At 43.1% G+C, this 25,664-nt stretch overlaps 3 pseudogenes across 1 annotated transcript; 2 read left to right on the plus strand and 1 right to left on the minus strand.

Moving 5' to 3' along the window:
* The first annotated feature begins 2,514 nt into the window (after window positions 1-2,514).
* On the plus strand, window positions 2,515-5,015 carry LOC125525803 (uncharacterized; annotated as a pseudogene). Its single transcript, XR_015610540.1, has 2 exons — window positions 2,515-3,977; window positions 4,784-5,015. The product of XR_015610540.1 is annotated as an uncharacterized LOC125525803 (transcript).
* Window positions 5,016-7,106: 2,091 nt separating this feature from the next.
* On the minus strand, window positions 7,107-11,073 carry LOC147962645 (uncharacterized; annotated as a pseudogene).
* An 8,595-nt stretch (window positions 11,074-19,668) lies between these two features.
* LOC125520138 (agamous-like MADS-box protein AGL80) lies at window positions 19,669-20,379 on the plus strand (annotated as a pseudogene).
* Window positions 20,380-25,664: the final 5,285 nt, after the last annotated feature.

Below are 25,664 nucleotides of genomic sequence, written 5' to 3' on the forward strand. Positions count from 1 at the left end.
CCAGGAGCCAGACGCCACCTTCGACGACGACTCCTACTACACCGGAGGTGCCTACCACTACGTGATGCCCGCTGACGACGACCAGGAGTAGTTTAGGAGGATCCCAGGCAGGAGGCCTGCGCCTCTTTCGATCTGTATCCCAGTTTGTGCTAGCCTTCTTAAGGAAAACTTGTTTAACTTATGTCTGTACTCAGGTATTGTTGCTTCCGCTGACTCGTCTATGATCGAGCTCTTGTATTCGAGCCCTCGAGGCCCCCTGGCTTGTAATATGATGCTTGTATGACTTATTTATGTTTTAGAGTTGTGTTGTGATATCTTCCCGTGAGTCCCTGATCTTGATCGTACACATTTGCATGCATGATTAGTGTACGATTAAATCGGGGACGTCACACCCCAGCTCAATTTGTATGGCTGTATTGTTCCTCTGGAGCGCAGTGGCGAGGCCCTCCTTACAGGCGCTTAGTTCTGCTTCTATCACATCTCAGCACAAGTGTAGCTTCATGCACGAAGAAAAAATAATGGAGCCATCTTCATTCCTAAGAATCGCTCCTGCACCCGCTCCTCCAGCAACACCATATGAACCTGCACGATTCAACTTCATCCATCCCCTCGGTGGAGGCATCCATCCAGAGCCAAATTCAGTTGGCGAGCTAGTATTTCTGTCGACAACAGAGGAATAGGAGATCAATGCCTTTCCCTTCCTTGGGTCGACATTCTGGTTAAGTTTAATGCCAAGAATCGGATCCAAATAACTCTGAAGAAACCGGGCCGAGACTTCTAGCGGTGGAGCAGGTTTATTGTGTACCACTTTGTTCCGAACAAACCATATCCTCCAGAGAGTCATCAACAACATGCCTCTTGCAATATGGTCTAGCGGCTCCAGTGTGTGGAGTAGCCATTCTTTCCCTGTTTTTTTAATTGAACGCATCTCCGGCAAGGTCCAAACTGTAGCCATCTTTGTATATAACTGCCTGCCACCAGGGCACACTAAAAAGAGATGAAAATTATCCTCAACTTCCTTTGCACAAATAGGGCACTCCCCGTATATTTCCATCCCGATTCTATTCTTCTTCTGCCAAGTAGGCAGTGAATTTGTAGCCAGTCTCCAAGCGAAATTCCGCACTGTCGGGGGTATATCACACGACCAAATATAATTCCAGCAGGCTCGCCCTTTGGGCTTCTTCAAATCCCAGATCATACGCGCTCTTGACAGAAAACTGTCCCAACTTCCCAGGTCCCCAAGCCAGCCAATCCTCCGTGCCAGGACTTGTACGTATCTTTAAAATTTCAGACGCATCTGCCATAGCAAAGAACTTCCTCAACAATGCATAGTTCCACGATCTGTCCTCCGTTAGTAGGCCCGACACAAATCTTATATGGCATCTCCCCTGCAGAGAGAAGGGTTTATACGAGAATGGTCTCTGTATCCAATTGTCCCTCCATATACGTATACTTTTCCCATTGCCCACTCGCGATAACAGCCCCTTCTTCAATAATTCTAAAACGTAGCTTATTGCATGCCAAGTGGAGGATGCATTACCTGTAAAAGTTAAACTAGTGACACCCAGCTCAGACCTGACCTTCTCTTTAACAGCCTCCGGGCAAGAGTCACCAAAAAATAATGAACATTTGTCATAGTTCAGACTTTGCCCTGTTGCTGCACCATATCTCCCAAGTGCAAGTTTTATTCTCTCAGCTTGTAGCTTTGACGCCTTAAAAAACAAGAGGGTGTCATCTGCAAAAAGCAAATGAGATATACTTGGTGCCCTTCTACAAACCTTGACTGGAGTAATCTTCCCATTCGCCACACCATGTTTCAAACTAGCTGAAAGCCCATCCGCCACCAATAGAAACAAGAACGGTGAAAGAGGGTCACCTTGCCGAAGCCCACGCGTCGGTGCAAATGAATCTGAGGGGGTCCCGTTGAGTTTGACAGAATGCCTCACCGGTGTTATACATGACATAATCCAATCCACCCACCGTTGAAAGAACCTCAGCTTTTGCATCACCTGCTTCAAGAAGGCCCAATCCACCCTATCATAGGCTTTCGATAGGTCTAGCTTATATGCACATAAAAAATTTGTGGGGTCTTTTTCCTTTTTGATATAATGACTACATTAAAAGGCAATTAAAGCGTTGACCATAATTAGTCTCCCCGACACAAATGCGCTTTGTTCAGGAGACACAATCTCATCAAGAACTGGCCTTAACCGGTTAACCAGGCATTTAGATATTACCTTATAAGTCACATCGCAGAGACTTATACCGCAGGTCTGAGCGGGTGTTTATTTTGTGAGGTATACATGGATGTTTGTTTCCGTCTTTTATCTAGCCCACAAATGAAGAGTTGGCCTGATAAAATTTTAATTTGTGATTAGTTTAACACTACAATTTGATTTTCAAACGTTTTTCAAGCTTAATAAAGCTACAATTTTTCGAATCAATGAAGTCGTGCAGAGCTGTTCGCTAAATGGCTTCGTAGAGAGCTGTTCTCGCTCTCAATCTCCCCACAGCCACTGGTCACTCCTTCCCACTATCCCCGACCCTAACCCTCGATCCCCTTCCTCCACTCCTGCGGCCATGGACCCGCCGCCGCCGCCGCCGGCCTCCATCCCCGTCCCCGACGACCTCCTGGAGGAGATCTTCGTCCGCTTGCCCACCCCGGACGCGGTCGCCCGCGCCTCCGCCGCCTGCACCTCCTTCCGCAGCGTCATCAAAGGCCGCTCTTTCCGCCGCCGCTTCCGCGCGATGCACCGGCCTCCCCTCCTCGGCTTCATGGACGCGGCAGGATTCCACCCGGCCCAGGGCGCCGCACCCCTCCGCCCCGCTAGCTGGAGCCCTCGCCCCCTGCGCCGCCGATTTCTCCTTCGTCCCGGCAGTCGTTTCTTCTGCCTCCTACGTCCGGCCCGCCGTCCAAGAAGACGACGGGGAAGGCCCCCGCTGGCGCCCCTGCGACGTCCGCGATGGCCGCGTGCTCCTCGATTGGATCTCCTTCTACCCCCGTTCCGTCCACATGTGGAGCTACCGCGAAGGCTGTGCCCGCCGTGAGGTAAGCATCCTCATGGACTCCAGGGAGCCCGTTAACCTCAACATCTGTGCCCGCCCGACGTGGACCAAACGGGAGCGCTGCAACGCTGCCGACTTCCACCTCGCCGTCTGTGACCCCCTGTCCATCAGATACGTGCTGCTTCCAACCATACCCGAGGACCTCGCCTCCCAGCCACAGGATCTCCTTCAGGAATTCCAGCCTGTGCTTGCTCCCTGCACCGGCGACGACAGCGAGGAAGTGCCCTTCAAGGTGATATGCATAGCAAGATACCAAACGAAGCTCGTCCTCTTTGTATTCCCATCCACAGCTAGGCAATGGTCTATGGTCGAGTCCCCCATTTTCCCTTCTTTGGAGCACATGTCTTGTTTGTACGACATGTCCTCTTTTGACTATGTGCGCGGCTCTTTCTACTGGACAGATCGTCATGATTGGAGTGACCATTTGATGGTGCTGGACACGCGCACTTTGAGGTTTTCCACTGTTGACCTTCTCACCGGTTACCATATGGAGCTCAGAAGTCTGCCTGGCCAGAGCTTTGATGATCGTCGCCCAAATGCTGTTGTTCTGGGCCGAGAAGGAGCCCTTGAGATGTTTTCTCTTGTCTGTCAACACGGGGCCTTTGCTCTCTACCATACCTCTCTGCAGAATAATTCACAGGAATGGAAGCTAGAGAAGATTATACAGCTGCCTGGGCAGTATCGTGACTATTCCATCTCCACAATTGGTGCAGCCGAGGGATTCTTGTTCTTCCGGGGCGCTCTAGGAGGTCTGGGCAGTATTGAGAATGTGGATTGTTACTCAATGGAGGTCAAGACATATGGAATTACCAAAGTCTGTACAAAGACGGAGAAGTTCCTCAATCGCAGATCTGCTCTCCCATACTTTAGCTTCCCACCACTGTTATCGGAACCAACTATCGGATCAACTGGTAAGCCTAAGTATGTCATTTTACGTCGCCATTGGGTGCATGTTTTGCTTGTTCTACTCGCATGGTCATATATAGAAAGTTTATTATTGTTCTATTGGGCTGTACTACCTTGTCAAACTATAGCCAGGAGAGGTTGCCAATTCATGGTTTGATTCTGCGCACATTTTTAACAATTGTTTGTGATTGTCTTGAAAAAAGATTACATACTACTTCCTCCGTTCCAAAGTAATTGTTGTGGTTTTATTTGAAATTTGAACTAAAACCATGACACTTATTTTGGAATGGAGGGTGGAAAGCTAATTTTTATTGCTCCATATCTTAGTAGAGAGAATGCCTTTTGCGCTTGCATCTTGATATGGTACATCTTTAGTCACACTTTGCACTTACACATCATCCATTTATTTGAACGATGATGCTCGAAACAAGAACGATGCACAATATGTAAGCTGATGTTTGAGTACTCTTTATTTATTTCGTTGTATTTTCAAAATACGAATGTTGCATAACCAGTAAGTTGATGTTTGAAGGTCTTGATTCTTGTATTTATGAGCACTCCTTATTTACCATGTTATGTTTTCAAGAATATGTTTTCAAGAACAGAGAGTGTTCGCCTGTTATGGTCTGCTGATTTTTTGTGTATATTGCTTCCAAGCTGCAATATAGTATGGTAGCTTGCGAGCCTTTGTTATTAAGCTGTATTTTAATCTGCTTTTTGGCACATGCCTCCTTCCTAAGAAATGGGATGGGGAAGATTCCCATTGCATAAACTGCAGTTGCTTCAATTCTAACTAAATACATGTATGCAGATCTGAGCTCGCTCGATTGATATTGCTTGGGCCATACATCTGGAGTAGGATGGCGGATGGTCAAGATGGTGCTGATGTAGTTTGATATGTCCGTATTAAGTACCGCATGTATGTAAGCAGGATATGCTGTCAGCAAGTTGAATTTGACCAACACTGACGTCGAAGACTTGGGTTTATGTTGTGTACTGATGTTTGCGTTGGAAGACCTCGGAGTTTATGTTCCCCCTTTCAATCCATGCCCTCAGTCTAGATGGTCTATCAGTAACTGAGAGAACTACGTAGCTTTTATTTGCATGAGTGGAGTGGATGAGTTAGTTAATTTCTTTTAGTAAGATGCTTCTGATGATTTCATCTCTAACGCCTGCCGAATTCTGGCTGAGTTGCTATGATTGAGTTTCTTGCGCACGACTGGCTGTAATAGACATGGATATCATACAAACATCAACTTTCAGAGCTTCATTTTTCTCAGAGATGTACTCACTCAAATTTGAGCTGAGAGCATCATGTCGTCTATCAATATGACAGAAACTTCAGAAACCTTTTCCATGTTTAAAAATCTGAAAATTGGAGGAGTAAAAGGGCATTTGATACACCACACAACACAGCCACACATCTGCTACCTTGATCTATTTTTACAAACTTTTTCTACCAGCACCAGAATCGAACGATTTTTACAAACTTCTCTACCAGTTGGAGCATGTTCAACAAACACTATCTTGACGTTATGCTAAAAAAAACACTATCTCGACGCTTGGATAAAACCGAACATGTGCCTAGGTGACAGTTTGGTAGCAGGCTGCGACAGCTGCTGCCGCTCTCTCCACCGCCTTGAACCGGTTAGCCTCCACCTGCGCCCTCTGCTCCTCTGTCATCTTCATTTTGCTTGGCTTGCTTCCAGCATTTTCCGCTCCATCTTGAGGCTTCTCCAGCACCCCCCTCTCCAGATGTGCTTCCAGATTCCTGTCGTGTGCCATCATCAACAATAACAGAGCATCACAGGTCCTCAAAACATTCATGCTGAACTACGAAGTCCAATATTTTTTCAAGAAAGTTATTTATTGTTCTATTAGGCTTGTCAAACTAGCTTGAAGAGGTAGCTAATTGATGGTTTGATTCTGCACACATGTTCAACAATTGTTCGTGATTGACAAAATCAACAAAAAAATGAAGATTACATACCAGTTTGGAAATCTAATTTTTATTGCTCCATATCTTAGTAGAGAAAATAGCTTTTGTGCCTTCATATGGTACATCTTTAGTCACACTTTGCACTTAAACCTCATCCATTTATTTGAACGATGATGTTCAAAACAAGAAAAGCTGATATTTGAGTACTCTTTATTTACCTTGTTGTGTTTTCGAGAACATATAGTTCACTGCAATAAGATAGCTCCAGGATTCTTGGGAAGCATGAATAAACAGCTCATGCGCCTTTGTTCTTAGGCTATATTGTACTCTGCAATTTAGCTCATGCCTCCTTCCCTAGAAAATGGGATAGGAAAGATTCTCACTGCATCATCTGCAGCTGCTTCAAATTTCTAACTAAATACATGTATGCAAATCTGAGCTCGCTTGCTAGTTGCTCGGGCCATACACCTGGAGTTGGCTGGTGAGTGTTCAAGATGGTGCTGATGTAGTTTGGTATGTCCGTGTTAAGTGGCATATGTATGTAAGCAGGTATGCTGTCTGCAAGTTGACTTTGCCCGAAATGACGTCGAAGACTGTAGTGTTGTTTATGTTGGAAGATTGGCTAGACTGGTTGTGCTGACTTCTGTTACATTCTCATGAGTTAGTACTAGCTTTTCTCTGCATGAGTGGACGAGTTAGTTAATTTCTTTTATTACGATACTTGCGATGAGTTCATCTGTAATGCCTCCCAAAGTCTGGATGAGCTTCTTGAGCACTGAGCATGGGTGGTTTTGTTTGCACTCTGTGCAAATATATGGTCCCATTGCATAGAAGTAGAACCAGAGGTTTGTTATCATGCTAACCTGATCCCTGTAAGTATCACCTTTCGGAGCATCAGGTTTCATACAAATGTACTTAAGCATGAGGTCTTCTATCAATATGCACATGAATTCCAGAAACCTCCTTTTCTAGAAATTTCAGAGCATCATGTTTCTCAAACTGTCTTTTCCTATACTAATATGCACACAAATTACATGTTCAAAAGGCTACATACATAGCGCCAAGGTAAATTTGAGTCACAAAGGGCACTTGATACATCAGATTTACCAGCTACTCTACCTTGCCCACACCAGCGCCAAAGTAAACCAACTTCCACAAACTTTTCTACTAGCAATCAGTGGAGCATGTTCTCTGCGTTTTACTGACCAAATTCAGTAAACACTATCTTTGACAGTTCAATAAAACCCAACACAACATGGTATGCTACATGGCCTAGGCTGCGAGTGGGATGCGCGAGCCCGAGCTGCTGCTGCCCACTCCGTCGCCTTGAGCCGATACTGCTCCTTGGTCAGCTTGACTTTGCTTGGCTTGCTGTCACCATTATCACCTCCATCTTGATGCTTTTCTGTCTCTCTTGGAGCCAAGGGTTCTCTAGTGCCTACCACACCAGGTCTGATTCTAGGTTCCTATAGGATCATCAACAATAACAGAGTATCGTGTCTAGGCACGGCTTCTGTGTTTTTTCTTTTTTTGAGGAAACTTCTATTTCATTTTAATGTATGAGATGAATGGCATTAAACATACATATGTGTTTACTTCGAGATAGTACGAACTTACATCAGTTGTGTTTATTTTCGTAGATTTCGTTCAGCAAATCCTCTTGCATTGGATCCACATCATTGCATTCCATCATTGGAGGATCTATACCTTGTTGCACCGACTACATGCCATGATTGTCCGTCAACGGAAGTTCAGTCCCCAGGGTAGGGTCTTCCTGTGTGGCTCACATCTGCCAGAAATAATGAATGTGCAATGCTATGATTATAATGTCTGAAATATATGTTTGGGATCCAGACAAGTGCTTTTCTAAACTAAATGCCTAAAGATATGCATTGTGTGCACTGTAAAGAAAACAAAGTGCTCAGACAAAATGTAGGATCTCCCCCTCTGGCCACCCTATCCTTCAGTTCAGAAATGCATCTCGGACAAAGGAAGTACAGTGTCAGAATTCAGAATACAAATGCACGGGGAGAACAAGGTATAAAAATCTATAGAAATTTGTGAAATAGCACAAGAACATCAATTCTGCATATATTCCCCGAAAACATACTCTTGTAGTATTCCTTCCCTGAACAAGAGTGACATGATAAGGAGCATTACAAATGTTCTTTTAGGGTGTATTGTTACTTAATGAATAATGAGATATTCATGTCTGCTTAAATAGTCTCAATGTGGCTGTTGTTGCAGGTCATTACCTTTTCCGTTACGTTTAGTCGTTAATATACACTCCCGTAAGCCATCATGCCGTTGTAAAAAGGCATATTTGGATTAAGTAATTCCCTTTCAAGCATCCTATCTAGCGGGAGGACAAGGGTGGCATGATAAGGAGGAGCATGACGATTACTTTATTCCAGGTGTATTTTTGTCCTTCATTTATGAGATCTTCATGGTCCGCTACGAAACAGAAGATCGTCAAGTTGACGGGCTGCAGGTTCTTGCCTTTAACATTGCGTTTAGCCATGAAACAACAGTTTCACACCGAGATGTATAAGGCCACCATAGCATTATGAAATACCATGGCAGATTAGTCGTGGCGTCCATATGTTATTCTGTTCTACTACCTCCACATTAAAATATATGACGTTTTTGCAGTCCAGTTCAATTAAAGTGCAAAAATGTCTTATATTTTGATACAGAGGGAGAGTAGCATCCTATTGAGCAGAAGAAATTATGTCTAACTTAATTTAACCTTAAAAGAAGTTGATTGCAACAGCATGGAAGTAACCTCTGAAAGGAACAACAAAGCTTACCCTAACGCGGTTACAGGCCCCAACCTTTTCAACTTTGGGCACAAACTGCTCGAAGGAGTAGCAAGGGATCAGGCGAGAGTGCCGGTCCACATTGTTGTGGAAAATATGAAACCCTAAAGTTATGTGTTGTATTGATGTGACCCTTGTGTAGGGTATATATAGGAGTACAAGAGGGGTAGAGACTTGGAGTACAAGACAAGTTACATGTGGTTTAAACTAATTCTATCTCTATCTCCTTATCTCTAACTTAAACCCAATTATATTTCTAACATTCCTCCTCAGTCGTAGCGGGAGTGAAGCGGATGAGTACGACTGGATTTGAAGTCTTGCACTTTCGTCGTCTTCTCCGCCGCGCCATCATCAACTGCGTCTCTGATGGGTTGGCACCTAGGGCGGTGACTGCGTCCCCTTCTGGTGCCTTCATGCCTTCTCCTTTATTCCCTCCCGCAGTCACAGCGGAACTGGCGTGGACGCTAGTGACGACGCGGACGCTGTTGACTGGAGTTGTTGCCGATGAGTTGCTGTAGACGTAGCCGTGTGGTCGATGTCGAGGTAGCCGGTCAGGGTGATGTAGCCGTGGTCGATGGTGTGGTCGTCGTGGATGATGAAACTGCACAAAGCTGGAGGCGCAAAAAAATGCGCTATGACGGGGCTGCAGACGTGGACGATGCACCTTGCGGATGTCAGAGGGTGCCGTCGGCGATGAGTCCACCGATTTTGCCAAGACCGGAGGAAGCCCATCAAGCACACATCGGTTTTGCCAGAACCGTGTGGCCGTATAGGGTCGTCACTGTAGTGACGCCGTGTCGATGCAGTCATGCCGTCGTGGATGACGCGGTCGATGCAGCAGCGTGTCGACGATTAAGTGTCGCTTGAAGGCGTCCCTCGCGGCGACCAAGTGTCGATGCCGTGTCGCGCCGGAGAAGTCGATGAAGAATTACATCTGTTTCCACACCGGTCTGGCGTGTGGATGGTGCATGTGTGGTCGCTTCTCGTAGATGTGCTCGATGAAGTGGCTTGTAGCCTGATGTAGTCTTACAGCTTGATGATGCGGCGGCTTGATGTATGTGCAGAAGGTTGAATCGATGGAGGCCGCGCGTCCTTCGCGCGTGATAGGGGCGGGCCCAGGATTTCAAGAGTGTGTATTCAAAATTTCGAAGGCAGTTTTTTGGAAGTCTAAAGCCTTGTTTTGGCATATATAATGGATTCTAGTACCAGTTTACACAAATTGGGTAATTCCTATGGATATCGCAGAATATAATATATTCATAGAATTGATCATAATTCCAAATTTCATCTTATAGAAAATACTAATTGTTCAAAGATCGAAGCGGCAACATCTAATATAGAGAGATGGAAAATAAATAATGATAAAAAGCTGACAAATTACAGGATGACAGTCCTATCCTTGATGCTTTGAAAATGAGTTTAGTTTAACTAAGAATCTGCATGTTTGGCAACACTGGAGGAATTTTAGTTTGCTAGTCTGTTAAGAGGGCATTCTCTTCAATGAACTATTTAGAAACAAGCTGAGAAGCATGAGATACAGAGAGAAATCAATAACAAAAATCCAATTAGCAAGGTGAATACATCTAATTTTGATGAACAAATCATATGTACTGCTATGTGAACCTAGGGATTTAAAATTGAAGACCGATGTGTGCAAAGATCAGTACCAGAGGGTGCGGGGGATGGAGAACGTGCACGTACCGCTGGAATCTGGATGACGCGCTGCTTGCCCATGCCTGCCGCCGGCTCGTGACCTAGATCGTTGGGAACAGGGAAGGTAACTGAACCAGCGATGGATGCATGCCGTGCGCGCACGGTGCAACCTGAAGCAGTTTGGGCCTATGGGCCATGGGGTGGGTGGTGAGGGAGGATTGCAAGCTGGGCTAGCCTCTGTTTTTGGGCTGAATTGGTTAGGTAGCACGTTTGTTGCATCAGTTTCGTTTTTTCTTGTACATACACATGATATACAGTATATATATCTAGTTTCTTGCCGAAAATAATGGGTATTCAACTGAATACCCTTGAATTGAGGTGGGCCCGCCCCTGGCGCGTGTGGTTTCTGCGGTCTTTCGAACCCTGGCTGCCCTGATGCTTGACGTGGTCGCGTAGTGGCCGGACTGCGTTGCTCCTGTCCGGCGTCCATGCAGAACGCGCAGATGATGCGCTGGTCTCCTAATTTGCTGGCTCGTTCGGCCGGCCTGCGCTGCTCCTCGCGTCACGCCGCATGTTGACGTAGAGCGGACGTGGTGATGGAGGGTAGTCGAGGAAGGAGTCCAAACGTGAACATAGCGTCTCGCTTGGAGCTGCTGGGTCCGGCGGGCGGATGGTTGATGCAGAGACCATGCGTGCGGCCGTGATGCTTGCCGGCTGGATCGGATCAAATCGTCAGGATCCCGCGGGCGCTTGGGGAAGCCGTCGACTGCACGGGAAGAGAATCCTCGCAGGGCTGCAGATCTCCTTGATGCCATCCATGCATACATGAATATTGATTCATGGCTGGATCCACCTTGGCTACGCATAGATGCATGCGGAGACATGCAAGAGATTAATCTATAGGAGTTCGAATCCCTCCCGTAAACGGAACCTGGGTTAGTTACTCTGCATGCGTGATCGACGGCTCTGGTGTTGGAGGAGAATCTGCCGCGTGAGCCTCGAGGCCCTCGACGGCTTGGAGTCGAGCGCGCATGCTCTGCACCGCCGCGTGGTGTCCCTTAGCGGGTGCGCCGCCTAGTTCGCGCCTTGGAGCATCTAGGCGTGATCGAGCCTGCCATCAAGCCATCATCGTCAACGAATCTTGCACCAAATTTTTCCAGAATCTGAGGGTCGTCGAATTTGTTTGTAGCTAACAGAAAAGATGATCTACTGGAATTTCGAAAATTGAAACTAATCTAATCTATGGAACCAATCTGATCATTGATCGATCGGGTGCCGCGCCCCCGAGGAGAGGAGATTAATCTCCCCGGGGGCGGCGCGCTGCGGAAGTGGTGGAGAAACCTAGGATCGACGTCGTGAGACTAACCGCTCTAATATCATATGGAAAATATGGAACTCTAAAGTTATGTGTTGTATTGATCTGACCCTTGTGTAGGATATATATAGAAGTACAAGAGGGGTAGAGACTTGGAGTACAAGACAAGTTACATGTGGTTTAAACTAATTCTATCTCTATCTCCTTATCTCTAACTTAAACCCAATTATATTTCTAACAGTAGTAGGTACTGTTGAAATATATTGCCCAACTCCCTTCATCAGTTCGAACTTTTGAATGAGTTGGCTGGAGCATGAATTCAATATGGTATTAGAGCCAAGAGGTCTTGAGTTAAGACCCTGCCAACGCAGTATTAAATAAAAACGATTCTGCGGCCTACATCGATCCCACGTCTAAGGACTAAAATAGCCTAGACGTGAGGGGGAGTGTTGAAATATATTGCCCACCTCCCTCCATTAGTTCGGACTTTTGGATGAGTTAGCTGGTGCATGAATTCAATACACATAAAGCCTGATCAGATTGGCAACGTACTCCACCTGACGGAAAGACACAAGCTCAGAAGTAGGAGGCCAAAAGTGATCAGAATAAGCATAAATTATACTATGGCCGGCTTGAAGGGGGCGGCGAAGTGGGAGGCACTGATTGTGGTGCAGAGGGGTAGTCGCATGACCAGTGGCCCGGGCTGCCGCACTTGAAGCAGCCGGGCAGCGCTATATATCGCTTAGGGCGCTGCTGTACCTAGCTTCTAGCGACACTGAGGGAAGCCTCCCCTAACGACGGGAGGCGCGAGATGGCGGCCCAGGCGCGGGAGGCCATAACCTCATTTTACTTTGTTTTTTTTACTTTTTTGTTTTTTTGCTTCCTTTTTTTATTTTTGTTTATACTTTCAAATATTCTAAATAAATATATTACAAAAAAGAGTTTGCGTAAAACATTTAAAAACTATCAACCAAACTTTTGAAAAATGTTAAATGTGTATAGAAAAATGATTCTTATCTATATAAAAAATTCAATGTGTCTGAAAAAAGTGATCATGTATTTTTAAAATGTTAATCAAGCATTTGAAAAAAAGGTAATATTGTATTTTTAAAAATTTAATATTTTATTTGAAAGATGTTAATCAAGCATTTGAAAGTATTAAAATGTGTCTAGAAAAAAAGTTGATCATGTACACAAAACCAAATCTTGTATTTCTAAAATGTAATCAAGCATTTTTAAAATGTTTAAAATGTGTATAAAAAATGTTGACCATGGATTAAAATAAATTAAACTTAATTTTGAAAATTGTTAAATGTGTATTCGGAAAAAGTTCTTGACATATACAAAAATGTACAATGAAAACCAAAACAAACAAAGAAAAACAAAAAAAGAATGAAAACTGAAAAAATAAATCAAAGAAAGAGAGAAAAAGGAAAATCGAAGAACCAAGTGCAAAAAGAATGGAAAACAGTGAAAGCCAAAAACTAAACAAAGAAAAACCAAAAAACATTGAAACCCAAGATAAAACAAGGAAAATGAGAAAGAAATAAACTGATAAAAACCATGAAAGAAATAAAATAGAAAAAAAAATCAAAGTATAACTACTGAGAAAAGAAAACCAAAGTATAACTATCAAAAAACCAAAGAAAAATGGAGAAGAAATAAGAAAACCATACCAAAAGGAGAAAAAGAAAAAAATCCTAACGAACATATCAGCAACCGACCGACCAATGAACGAAACAAGTAACACGCTATTGGGCCGGCCCATACGCGCACGTTGTGCCGGAGAGCTTCAGCGAGACGGATGCTAGTCTCGCTATAAGCGAGACATGGCATTCGTGGTGGGGATCATGGATAATGCATTGCAGTTCTTTTGGCAAGAAATTAATGAGGTGGATTGGCGCCCTGATCTGCGACTGTGACTATTCACTCACCCTAGCACGATCACGATGAGCCGCCGCCGGCGCTCTCAGTGGATAATGACGACCACAACTATGCAATGGTCTATGCTCGAGCCCCCCATTTCACCTTCGTTGGAACGCATGTCCTGTTTTGACTGCGTGCGCTGCTGCTTCTACTGGACAAAGCCTTATGGCTGGAGTGACCATTTGATGGTGCTGGACACACACACTTTGAGGTTTTCCATTGTTAATCTTCTCACTGGCTACCATGTAGAGCTCAGAGATCTGCATGACCAGAGCTTTGGTCTTCAGCCTCGCCCAATTGCAATTGTGATGGGCCGAGAAGGAGTCCTTGAGATGTTTTCTCTTGTCTGTCAATACGGGTCGTTTGCCCTCTACCATACCACTCTGAAGAATAATTCGCAGCAGTGGAAGCTAGAGAAGATCATACAGCTTCCTGGGCAGTATCATTCCATTTGCACTATCGGTGCAGCTGAGGGATTCTTGTTCTTCCGAGGCGCTCCAGAAGGTATTCATATTGGGAATGTGGATTGTTACTCAATGGAGTTCAAGACTTATGAAATTACTAAAGTCTGCACAAACATGGAGAATACCTACAATCCCAGACGTGCCCTCCCATACTTTAGCTTCCCACCGCTGTTATCAGAACCAACTATCTGAACAACTGGTAAGCCTAATTATTGCCAATTTTCCATTGGGTTATTGGGCCTGGCTACCTTGTCAAACTAGCTACAAGAGGTAGTTTGATGGTTTTAAGCTGATGTCTGAGTACTCTTTATTTAACTTGTTGTGTTTTCAAGAGCATAGAGTTCACATGTCATGGTCTGCTATTTTTTATTTATCTTGCTTCACTGCAATAAGATGGCTATAGGATTCTTGGGAAGCACGAATAAGCTTTTGGACAGCAATATGTTCTTAAGCTATATTTTACTCTGTAATTTTGCATTTAGGAAAGATTCCCATTGCATCAACTGCAGTTGCTTCAAAATTCTAGTCCCATGTTTATATAGAAAGTTAATTATTGTTCTATTGGGCTTGACTACCTTGTCAAACTAGCTAGTAGTCAATACATGGTTTGATTCTGCATGCAACGTTTAACTCCCATGTATGTGATTGAGAATACTAACTGAAAAGAAAGATTAGACACTAGTTTCACCAGCTAGTTTTTATTGCTCCATATCTTAGGAGAGAAAATGGCATTCACGCTTGCATCTCTATGTAGGAGTACATTGTTAGTCATACTTAGCACTTCACATTATTCATTCAGTTGAAAAGATGTTCAAAACAAGAATGTTGCATAACCTGTAAGTTGATGTTTGAAGGCTCTGAATCTAATACGTATTTGTGAGCACTCCTTATTACCATGTTCTGTTTCCAAGAACACATAGGGTTCACCTGTTATGGTCTGCCAATTTTTGTGTATATTGCTTCCAAACTGCAAAATGAGCAGCTTGGGCGCCTTTGTTCCTAAGCTATGTTGTACTCTGTGGTTTAGCCTAAATATTTGTGAGCACTCCTTATTACCATGTTCTGATCAACTGGTAAGCCTAAATATTGCCATTGGGTTCATGCATTGCTTGTTCTGCTCACATGATTATGTTGAAAATTAGTTATTGTTCTATTGGGCCTGGCTACCTTGTGAAACTAGCTAGGAGAGGTCCTAATTGATGGTTTTAAGCTGATGTCTTAGTACTCTTTATTTACCTTGTTCTGTTTTCAAGAGCATAGAGTTAACATGTTATGGTCTGCTATTTTTTACTTATCTTGCTTCACTGCAATAAGATGGCTATAGGATTCTTGGGAAGCACGAATAAGCTTTTGCGCCTTTGTTCTTAAGCTATATTTTACTTTGTAATTTTGCAAGTAGGAAAGGTTCCCATGGTTATATAGAAAGTTAATTATTGTTCTATTGGGCTTGACTACCTTGTTTTTTTTACGGAGGCTTCACTACCTTGTCAAACTAGCTAGGACAAGTAGTCAATTCATGGTTTATTTATTGTTCTATCTGCATGCATGTTTAACTCCCATGTATGTGATTGAGAATGCTAGCTGAGAAGAAAAGTTACAGACTGGTTTCGACAGCTAGTTTTTATTGCTCCATATCTTTGGAGAGAAGATGGCTTTCGCGCTTGCATCTTTATGTAGGAGTACATCGTTAGTCATACTTAGCACTTACTACACATTGTTCATTCAGTTGAATGAAGATATTCAAAACAAGACTGTTGCATAAGCTGTAAGTTGATGTTTGAAGGCTCTGAATCTAATATTTGTGAGCACTCCTTATTTGCCATGTTCCGTTTCCAAGAACAGATAGGGTTCACCTGTTATGGTCTGCCAATTTTTGTGTATATTGCTTCCAAACTGCAAAATGAGCGGCGGGTGCACCTTTCTTCTTAAGCTATGTTGTACTCTGTGGTTTAGCTCATGCCTCCTTCCTAAGAAATTGGGATAGGGAAATTTCCCATTGCATCAACTGCAGTTGCTTCAAATTTCTACCTAAATGCATTTATGCAGATTTCCCATTGCATCAACTGCAGTTGCTTCAAATGTCTAACTAAGTACATTTATGCAAATCTGAGCTCGCTTGCTAGTCGTTTTGGTCTTGCTTGGGCGATCTACACCTGGGGTTGGATGGCGGATGTTCAAGATTGTCCTGATGTGGTTTGATATGTCTGCATTAGTATGAATGTAAGCAGGATATGCTGTCAGCAAGTTGAGTGTGACCAACACTGAGGTCTAAGACTCCGGTTTATATTATGTACTGATGTTTGTGCTGGAAGACTTCGGTTTATGTTCCCCCTTTTAATCCATCTCCTTAGTCTAGATGAACACTGAATGTAAGCAGGATATGCTGTCAGCAAGTTGATGCTTTTATCTGCATGAGTGAGTGAATTTGTTAATTTCTCTGATTAGGATGCTTCTGATGAGTTCATCTGTAGCCCTGCAATTTCTGGATGTTTTGCGCAAATGATGACAAGTACCAATTTTCAGAGCTTCAGGTTTGTCACAAAGTTGTTGTCAAATTTGAGTTGAGAGCATCAGGTCCTCTATCAATATTCTCGGAAATTCCAGAAACCTTCCTTTCCATGTTCAAAAGGCTGAAAACAGGAGCCATAAAAAGGCGCTTGATACACCCATGAATTTGCCAGCTACTCTATTTTTTCCAGACTCTTCTAGCAACTAATACAAACTTCGTACTAGCACCTACCTCACCAGATGTGGTTCCAGGTTCCTGTTGTGTGCCATCATAGGTCTAGAAAAATATTTTCGTTAAATTTTCACAGTCCAAAGTCCAAAGTCTAATGTGCACAGAGTGTAGAGGCGTGTCTTAAATAGATTATAGAAGATTCACAGCTTCTCTATTCAATAAACATTTTTGTTAAATTTTCATGGATGAGATGAATCACATGAAACTCGGTTAATCCATGAGTTTGAATGATCACTTTAGTGCATGCTGTTTCTTTTGCCACCGGATGAACTCTTTTAAGGACAACATCACTCAAGGGCATTGTTCTTGTCCACCAGCCATTCGCATAGGTTGGTATTCTTATGTGGATGGATGTAGTATAAGTTGAAAACTTGTGACTAGTACATGAAAATTCCCATGGGTATTGTTGTAAGGTGGATGTGGAGTACCAAAATGAGTTAGTCAATTTCTGAGCACATATGGGTGCCCCCGTATTTGCGAGTTCGGTGCAGTTTTTTTTGCTTATCTACTCCTATTCTGGTACCGAAGCAAGTAACTTTTCGTGTAGTTTCTGAATCTTAACTGTCCTATAATCCCTTGCTTCCTGTTTTGATTGCTTTTTGTGAAAATACTGACTAATTATGTTCGTGGCTATGCAATGGCATTGTTGATGGCCTATGGGCAATTGGGGAGGGTACCTTTATAAGCTTATTTGATGGGGGCCTTTTTCGTCTGTTTATCTTGCTCTCTAATAACTACTGCTTGTATCAATCTATGGTAAGTCTGTCAATGACATATTCATGGCATGGGTATTGCTGTGAAGTGGACGAGCATGCTATTTTGTGGAGTACCAAAATGAGTTAGTGTCCAAAATCTTTGGTTATATGTTCCAAAATCTTGTACCCAAGTTGATAAATAGTTACGCACCTGCTGCGGTTCATCTAATAAACTGTCCTGCTGTAAATCCCTTCCTTCCTGTATCGGTCGCTTTTTGTCAGAATAAGCATTGGTTATTGACTGGTTAATTATATATGTTTGTGCCTAGGCAATGGCCGGCATAGGTGATGGGCATGGTGAAGGTGAAGCATTGGACGATAAATAAGCTGTTTTTGTCCTGGTTGCTATGCCATGGTGACTGAAAAGGCCAGCGGACCTGAAGTTTTTTTTTATGCTCTTCCTGGATATTTTACTATTTTAGACTGTGGTTTTGCTTGATGATTTTTTCTTCTTCTCACAGAATGGAAGCATTGAATAGCTCTTGCTGCAATTCACAAGGCGTTCACCCTATTTTTCCAGGTTGCTTAAAACTGTACTAACTGTATACACCTGTTCGATCAGCTAGCTAGATTCAGAAACTATATATTCTTTGACACTAGACATCAATAATATTCTTGGTCATTCTGCGTTACTGGAATAATATTGTTGGTCATTCTGCGTTACTGGAAGGATTGACTACTGCCACATGATCGAGTCCCGTTCGATGCTTATGAAGATCGTGTGGTCATTTATTTATTTGTCAGACTGATGTTTAACTCTGTTGGAAATCAAAGTGACTCACTTGATGAGACGTTGATGAACTATTTACAATTGAGGGGGGGAAAAGACCCTTGAAAAGTGGAATTTTGTGTGGGAGCTAGCTGTCTTGACACTGGACTATATCTCTGAATGCAACGCTACTTCGCACAGATTGATTTTCATGACATCTATAATTCGCTGGCTAGCTACATGTGTAAAAATGGTAAAAAACAAAAGAGAAAAAAAAGAGGGACCTCTCGCACCCTAAGCGAGAATCATACCACTAGACCAAATGCCCTTTATCGAATTATCAGAGGCTGGTCAATTTTAGACCAGCCTGGGATAAGAATTCTACTAAGCCCCAAAAAGTTTATCATTGATGCGCCTGAGTCGACCGGTCGATGATAATGCTCATCACCGACGCGTGGTTAGTGGCCTATCAATGATGAGGGGTAAAAGTGCTTCCAAATCTATAGTAGTTAGATGTTGTCACGGCTCGGTATTTAGAAGTGCTCATATGGGTAGCACTAGCATGTGTGTGTTCAAAGAGGTGAGTGTACGTGTGTGTTGTTTGATATGTCACAGTTTTACTATCAAAGTAATTCAACCTTTTGCATTTGTTTTCTATGTTCTTTTGTGGCGCACAAAGCATGGCAACTTATCTTGTTTTGTTTATCTCATCTTAGTCAACCACAACTAATCAAACATAGCAACCTTTTGATAGATGAATGGATTATTTCCTTTTCATGTATTTTCTGGCCTCATTTTTTGGTTAGCCGGTTGGTCGAATACTTTGAAAATCATAGTAGTATGAGAGTTAGTGCAATAGGATTTGAGCCTATTTATTTTTTATTTTCCTCCGAGCTTTCTTTGTTCCTTCCAGCGATGAGGTTTTGCGTCAGTATTTTTACTTGTTTCGTACAAAATTAGTGTCTTTATGGGCTTGACCGATAGGAGCAAGACTTGTGTTCGGTCCATTCATTTGCATGGCTTGATGGGCTTAGAAGGTTATCATTGTGTCATGCGTGAAGCGTTCCAGCGCGAGCGGACACATCGCGGGGAAACCATTAGCACATGTATGATATGTCTCGCTCCCGTCATATGGGGGAACGGTAATGGTCTATCGCGTCCAAGTTAGTAGGTTTAAATTGACGACAAATTTACAGATGGGAGATCTTCTAGATATTCGATCGCGTTCACAAGTACTAAATAAGGCAATCTTCTTCGTACCTGTCACAATAAACTCTTACCAAATCACGGTGATCCCTCCATTATAAATCCACCCCTCCTCCCTCGCCGAAACCACAACTTTCTTTTCCTTCACTAGTTTTATCCTCTTGCCAGCAATGGCTCACAACGAGACCCTCCAGTACATCCCCCATGACTCGACCCGGCACCATAGATTCAAGAAGCGCCTCAAGGGCCTGATGAAGAAGGCGGACGAACTAGCCATCCTGTGCGATGCTAAGACCTGCGTACTAGTGTACGACGAGGGCAAGCCGGCGCCGGAGGTGTTCCCTTCCCAAGTCGAGGCGGTGGATATCCTGAATCAATTCAAAAACATGCTGAAGATGGGGCAGTGCAAGGAGGTGATGAACCAGGAGGGCTTCATCACCAAGCGCATTGGCAAGCTCCGGGACCAGGTCGACAAGACCAACCACGAGTGCGAGGACGGCAAGATCAGGTACCTCCTTCACAAAACCATGCATGGCGACCACTCATGCCTTGTTGGCCTCAACATCGAGGAGCTCACCAGAGTTGGCTACAAGGTGGACATGCTTCTCAATAGCATCAGCGAACGCATGTCAAAAATCCATTCCCAGGCGCCGCCGCCAGCTCCATGTGTCACCACCGACATCATAGACATGGGGTCTCCCGCATTGTATCCAGCACCACTTCAGCAGCAGGAGAGTCGGCCTGACATGGTGAGCTCCGGAGGGGACCTCGACGCCCTAGTCTATAGTGGCTATGCTGGCGCCAGCTTCTCTAGCAACGAGATGATGTAGATGCAGTCCTTTGATATGGGGTTCGGTTCGAGTCCTTTCCCTCCCATGTAAGCCAGGAGGCGAGCTACATGCGCCGATCTCTTCTCATTTTTTATTTGGCTTTGGTGGTTAGGACGAGACATTCCGTTAATTTCTTGAAATTCTTATATTCGTCTATGTGCTTCATTGTATTCATCATGTTCTTTGAGCCAAATCATATTTAATTCCAATGTAATCATTGGAATTGTTATTTAGTTGATCTCTTCTCTAGGTTGTTTATTTGGTCTCTGTTGTTTAGTTGGATGTAAGTATGGAGTTGCACCTTTTTTTGTCAGCACCTTGTTTTTTTTTATGGAAAAACTTCCAACCTATTCATCATCAGTAGTGATAGTATAACAAATACCAAAAATAATAAAAATTACATCTAGATCCATAAACCACCTAGGAACGACTACAAGCACCGAAGTGAGCCAAAGGCGCGCCGCTATCATCGCCCCTCCCTCACTGGAGCCGGGCAAAACTTGTTATAGTAGACAGTCAGGAAATCGTCGGTCAGCACCTTGTTTTCTCAAGCATAGTTGCACCAGCTACGTGCTAGACAATTGCTTTTAATTTCATGCTATTTTTGGTGTATTTTTTGGGGAAAGAAACGAGTTGAGGATTCTTTCTCCTAGAGCCAGCTAAATGTGATGGATGATTAATATTTGCCTGGATAAATATTTGTGAATTAGTTACCTTTTGTGACTTAATTACATGGTGACAGCTCGCCACACACAAACATCAGAAATAGCGATGCCCTACATTGTGCTCTCCTTAGTTGTACGCATGTTCTCTGTTCTTCAGACCATCCTCTGTTGTGCTCTTCTTAGTCGGAGTCATGTTCTCTGTTCTTCAGAATGTCCTTTGTTCTTTAGACCCACAAGAGGATAACATTTGCTCATCATGACAGCATTGTTGCCGATCCTAGGTGACAAGGAGACATGGTGGCCTCGCTCGCCTTCATGCTGGCGGTAGCCAAAATCTTGACTCATTCTCGGCGCGATCCCGTGGCTTCCCCGAGGCTCCCAGAGCGCCTATGGCCAGGAGTTTCTACGCACCTCTCCTTCCCATCGGTCCTCATTGTCCCACTTACCTAACCACGTTCAGCATGTAAGTTTGAGATTATGAGCTATTTCCATGATGTGTTGTGGTGTGAACAAGGTTAATTTTCTCTCTCAAGATTTTCGTAACAGAGCTGTTACCGGATTTCCACTGCTTTTTTTTAGAGAAAAGACCAAGGCCCGACTTTAAATTAATAAATCCCAACAGAGCCAACGAGGTAGTAAGACAACACCCAAGTAGCAAAAGGTCACACCAGCACAAGGTAAACAGAATGTAGCAACATGCCACAACCGGCAACAAGGCACGCAAGCCCAAAGCTAACTAAGGAGGGAGCACTCGGAAGAAGAAGAAAGATAATGACAACCATGGTAAGCACCAACTACTATGGAGGATCCTGGGACCTAGCCAGAAGATCAGCAGCTGAGGCGCGAGCACAAGAAATGAGGAGCTCCACAACCGCCAGGTCGCCATCTTTAATCAGAGATTTCCACTGCTGCAAAAAGTTAGAAAATTTGAAGATGCAGTCAACAGCTCTGTTAGGGAACACCTGTTCAGTGGTAAATTTATTCCTGGTAGTCCATAGGATCCAACACATGGCAGAAAAACCGAACCAGAACAACCTCTTGGATTGCCCGGAAAGAGACGATGCCTGGGCCCACAGCTCCCCAAAGCTATTTGGGGCCAGGAGATGCCCATCCATTCGCGACAACTCCAGAATGATAGATCTGTGGATCGGGTAGGTAGATTAATCCGGTGAACCTACCTTCTCCTTGTGGCTCGAGGAGCTCCAGTTGCCGGCCATGGTGGATGGCGGCGGTGGTGGCAGAGAGTAGTGGTGGCGTAGCTTCCCATCAGCACTGCACTAACCCTAGATCGGTAGGGGATTAGGTGGGGTGTGCGGCGCTGGACGAACCTCGTCATGCGAGCCGCCGGCCCCCACCTCTTTATATAGTGCAGGTGACAGGGGCCCGTCACCCATAGTGGATTGAGCGCCCCCGATCAGGGCGCGGATCTAAGGGCCTGGTGGGCCGTTGGGCCCACACGGTGGAGATCATCCTAACATTCTCCCCCTTGATCTCAACTTTTACTTTTGATCTTATACTTTTACTTTCCTCGTTTCATAACAGATCAATACATAGAACATGTTTCATCGTCACAGCTCAATTGCCGATAGAATCAGACAGCCACAACGTACCTCTCTGTTTTGAAACAAATTCGTTAACCTTGGGCCCTTTTATTGTCTGGAAATTTTAGACTATAGCATAAAACCCATGTCGACTGTGTGTTCTCCGAACACACTGGGCGGTAAGCCTTTAATAAGCAGATCTGCAAACACTTGTCTGTTGCTTTTATGCTCCAAGCATTTCAACATAATTCCGGACTTTCTCCTTAACAACGTACAACTTTGTGTCAATGTGTTTGGCACCACACTTGACTCGTTGTCATAGGAGTGAATTACTTAACATGGTTATCGCTGTTGTCAACCATTATCAACTCCGGGTACAGGTCTCCTTAACCATTTTGCCTATCCCTCAGCCTCATATCAAGCTATAAAATATCTTTGCATCACATTGATGATAATTGTTCATTCTTTGGAGCTTTTCCACACCAAAAACTCCAAGTTTTAAAGTTAGCGACAATTGTGGATTTCGCTATACATTTCAAAAGTCATGTCTTTGTACTCACAATATTTCGAGAGCACTTATTTCTTTCAGCATGAGGCCGATATCTTTGACTCCATTCCAGTGATCTATATATGGACTGGACATTGCCAAAACAACCCGGATATGTGAACTGTGTCAGGACAATATATTGAGCTTCCAACAGCTGAAGCATATGGTACCATATCCGTTTTCAATCTTTTCTCATCAACTTTTGGAACACCATAGTTTCCAGTTCTATTACCCTTGACTATAAGAACAGGCGTAGGTTTTCTCGCATGCATACTTTAGAGACATTTCTTAGCATGTCCATGTGATATTCCTAATACCCCTTTTATTCTTTTCTTGGTGAATCTCGATAATTATAACGAGAGACACTCTACCGAGAACATTCTTTTGAACTTTGAGGACAAGAACTTCTTTTCTCCTCCTGCAGTAGGTTGACATCACCACTAGCAAGTAGGATGTCATCCACACGCACAGGATCAGGAAATGAATTTCCCATTCTATAACTTTGCACAAATACAATTGTCCTCTCATTTTCTTTAACCCAAAACAACATTTGATTGCTTTAGTCCATAAAAGACTTCTTTAGGCAGTATCCCTTGTGTTCTTTACTTTCATCTGATGTAACTCAGATCATAATATCTTTCATCTGATGTAACGCAGATCATGATGTGCTACCAACACTCATTGTAATCTATTCAGTGCAAAACGCGCAAAAACCTTTCGATTTAAGTCGTGTTTTACACCTTTACATATTTCCTTTGGAGTCACATTGAAAATTACTCATCAGTCCCGAACATCGTCGGGATTCACCAATTTCATTTCATCTCACATAGTCTCTTATCATTTAGATAAGCAGACACTTCTCAAAGCTCGAATGAGCGCTTTAAATGAGGTGGGATCAACCTCCATTTGAATTTCACTAACATAGACTTTATAGTAATCAGAAGTATCTGTTTTTCTCATTCCTTGAGACCATCAGTTTCTCAGGTACTGGCACTTCTTTCGTATGGGGATATGTTGTATAAGTCATACAGCATGCTCCCCCAGATTACTCCATCTTCACTAAAAATGGCGTATCTTTAAACTTTATAATTTGGGTTTATTCTTTTAAAACTTTCTTCTTTATGGCACTTTAAGCATCGTCTTAGTATTCCTTACTCTACTTTCAGAACTGTAAAAGATCCAGAAATACAACTATTTCTTTTCTTTAGGGGTATTAATATGACCGTCATACTCCCCAGACGATCACATTCTTCATCACATTATCTAAAGTATAGGGGAGTTTCATCATTCTTAATTTGTCTCATATATCTTTCTCCCCCTCGAAATGTGGCAAGAACTTTTCTGCCACAATTTCGAAAACCATTGATAACTCTTGTGAATTGAGGAAACTTTGATTATCTACTTCATTCATCAGATTACTTCATACGAAATGAAGTTATCTCTTCATACAAAATGAAGTTATCTTTTAACTAGTATGGGAGTACTTTTTCCTCATTTCATTGCAGAAACTCAACAGAGTTCTTTATCATTAGTACTTTTGCAAGTCACACTTACATATCATTCTTATCTTTAGGTTCATCTATAACTTTTAATCTCTTTGGATTTATTGAGTGCTTAATGACCATTACATATAAGGTGTACGGTCGATACTAGGAAAGCATAATAGCTACTCCATACTTTTCTCCTAGAGTGAGACACATTAAGCACATGAGTCATCATATCTTTCTCCTGTCATACAGGATAAGTCCTTTGCCAGAATTTCTCCTGACATATAGGATTTTTGACATAATACTATGTCAACTTTACCCAGTTACGCAGGTATTTTCCCAGACTTTCCCCGCCATGCGGGTTTTATCATAATCCTCTTTCCCGCTATGTAGGTAATTCCCTGTAAGGAACATGAATGCCAGAATTGGCTCTTTTGACTGCATATTCAATCATCAAATTTATAAATAAATCCGAATGTTCTTTGACACACATGCTTGATCCGACGTTGGTCAAATTAAACACGCATGTTGCTTGTTTTATCTCAAATCATGTTGACTGAAAAATCTTCTTCATATAGTATACATGAAAGACATTCGTCAACCAAGACTCTCAATTATCTATCTGTTTTCTGCTCTTGGATTAATATCCAACAATTCTTTTCTTTTGAAGCCATTGTTTAGAGAGAACATACTCCCTCACGTTATGACCTTTCGTGGTCATCTTTCGGGTCACAAGTACCCAGCCATTCGCTTTCACGAATGAAAGCATGAAAAACTTTTAGTCTGAGAAAACATAGCCAATAATCAACAATAATGAGCATAATAATAACCCTACGTTGGTATGGTTAAAAAATATGCACATTAAACTTTTGTAAAACTTCCTTTTTATACTCTGAATCACCGTTGTGGTAGAATTAGAATAAAACTCATTCTTCTACATTAATTCCATATCACCGTTGGGCGGAAATGGAAATAATGCATATAACTCATAAACAATGTGATGATAGTATTTCTATTAAACAACTTTGCTAAGAAATAATCATCATCATCAACTTTATTGCAGCGGAAACAAGAAATATGCATTTCTCTAGTTCAA

The sequence above is a fragment of the Triticum urartu genome, chromosome 7A (genome assembly GCF_056163025.1).
Source record: "Triticum urartu cultivar PI428250 chromosome 7A, HENAU_Tu73, whole genome shotgun sequence".
NCBI lineage: Eukaryota > Viridiplantae > Streptophyta > Magnoliopsida > Poales > Poaceae > Triticum > Triticum urartu.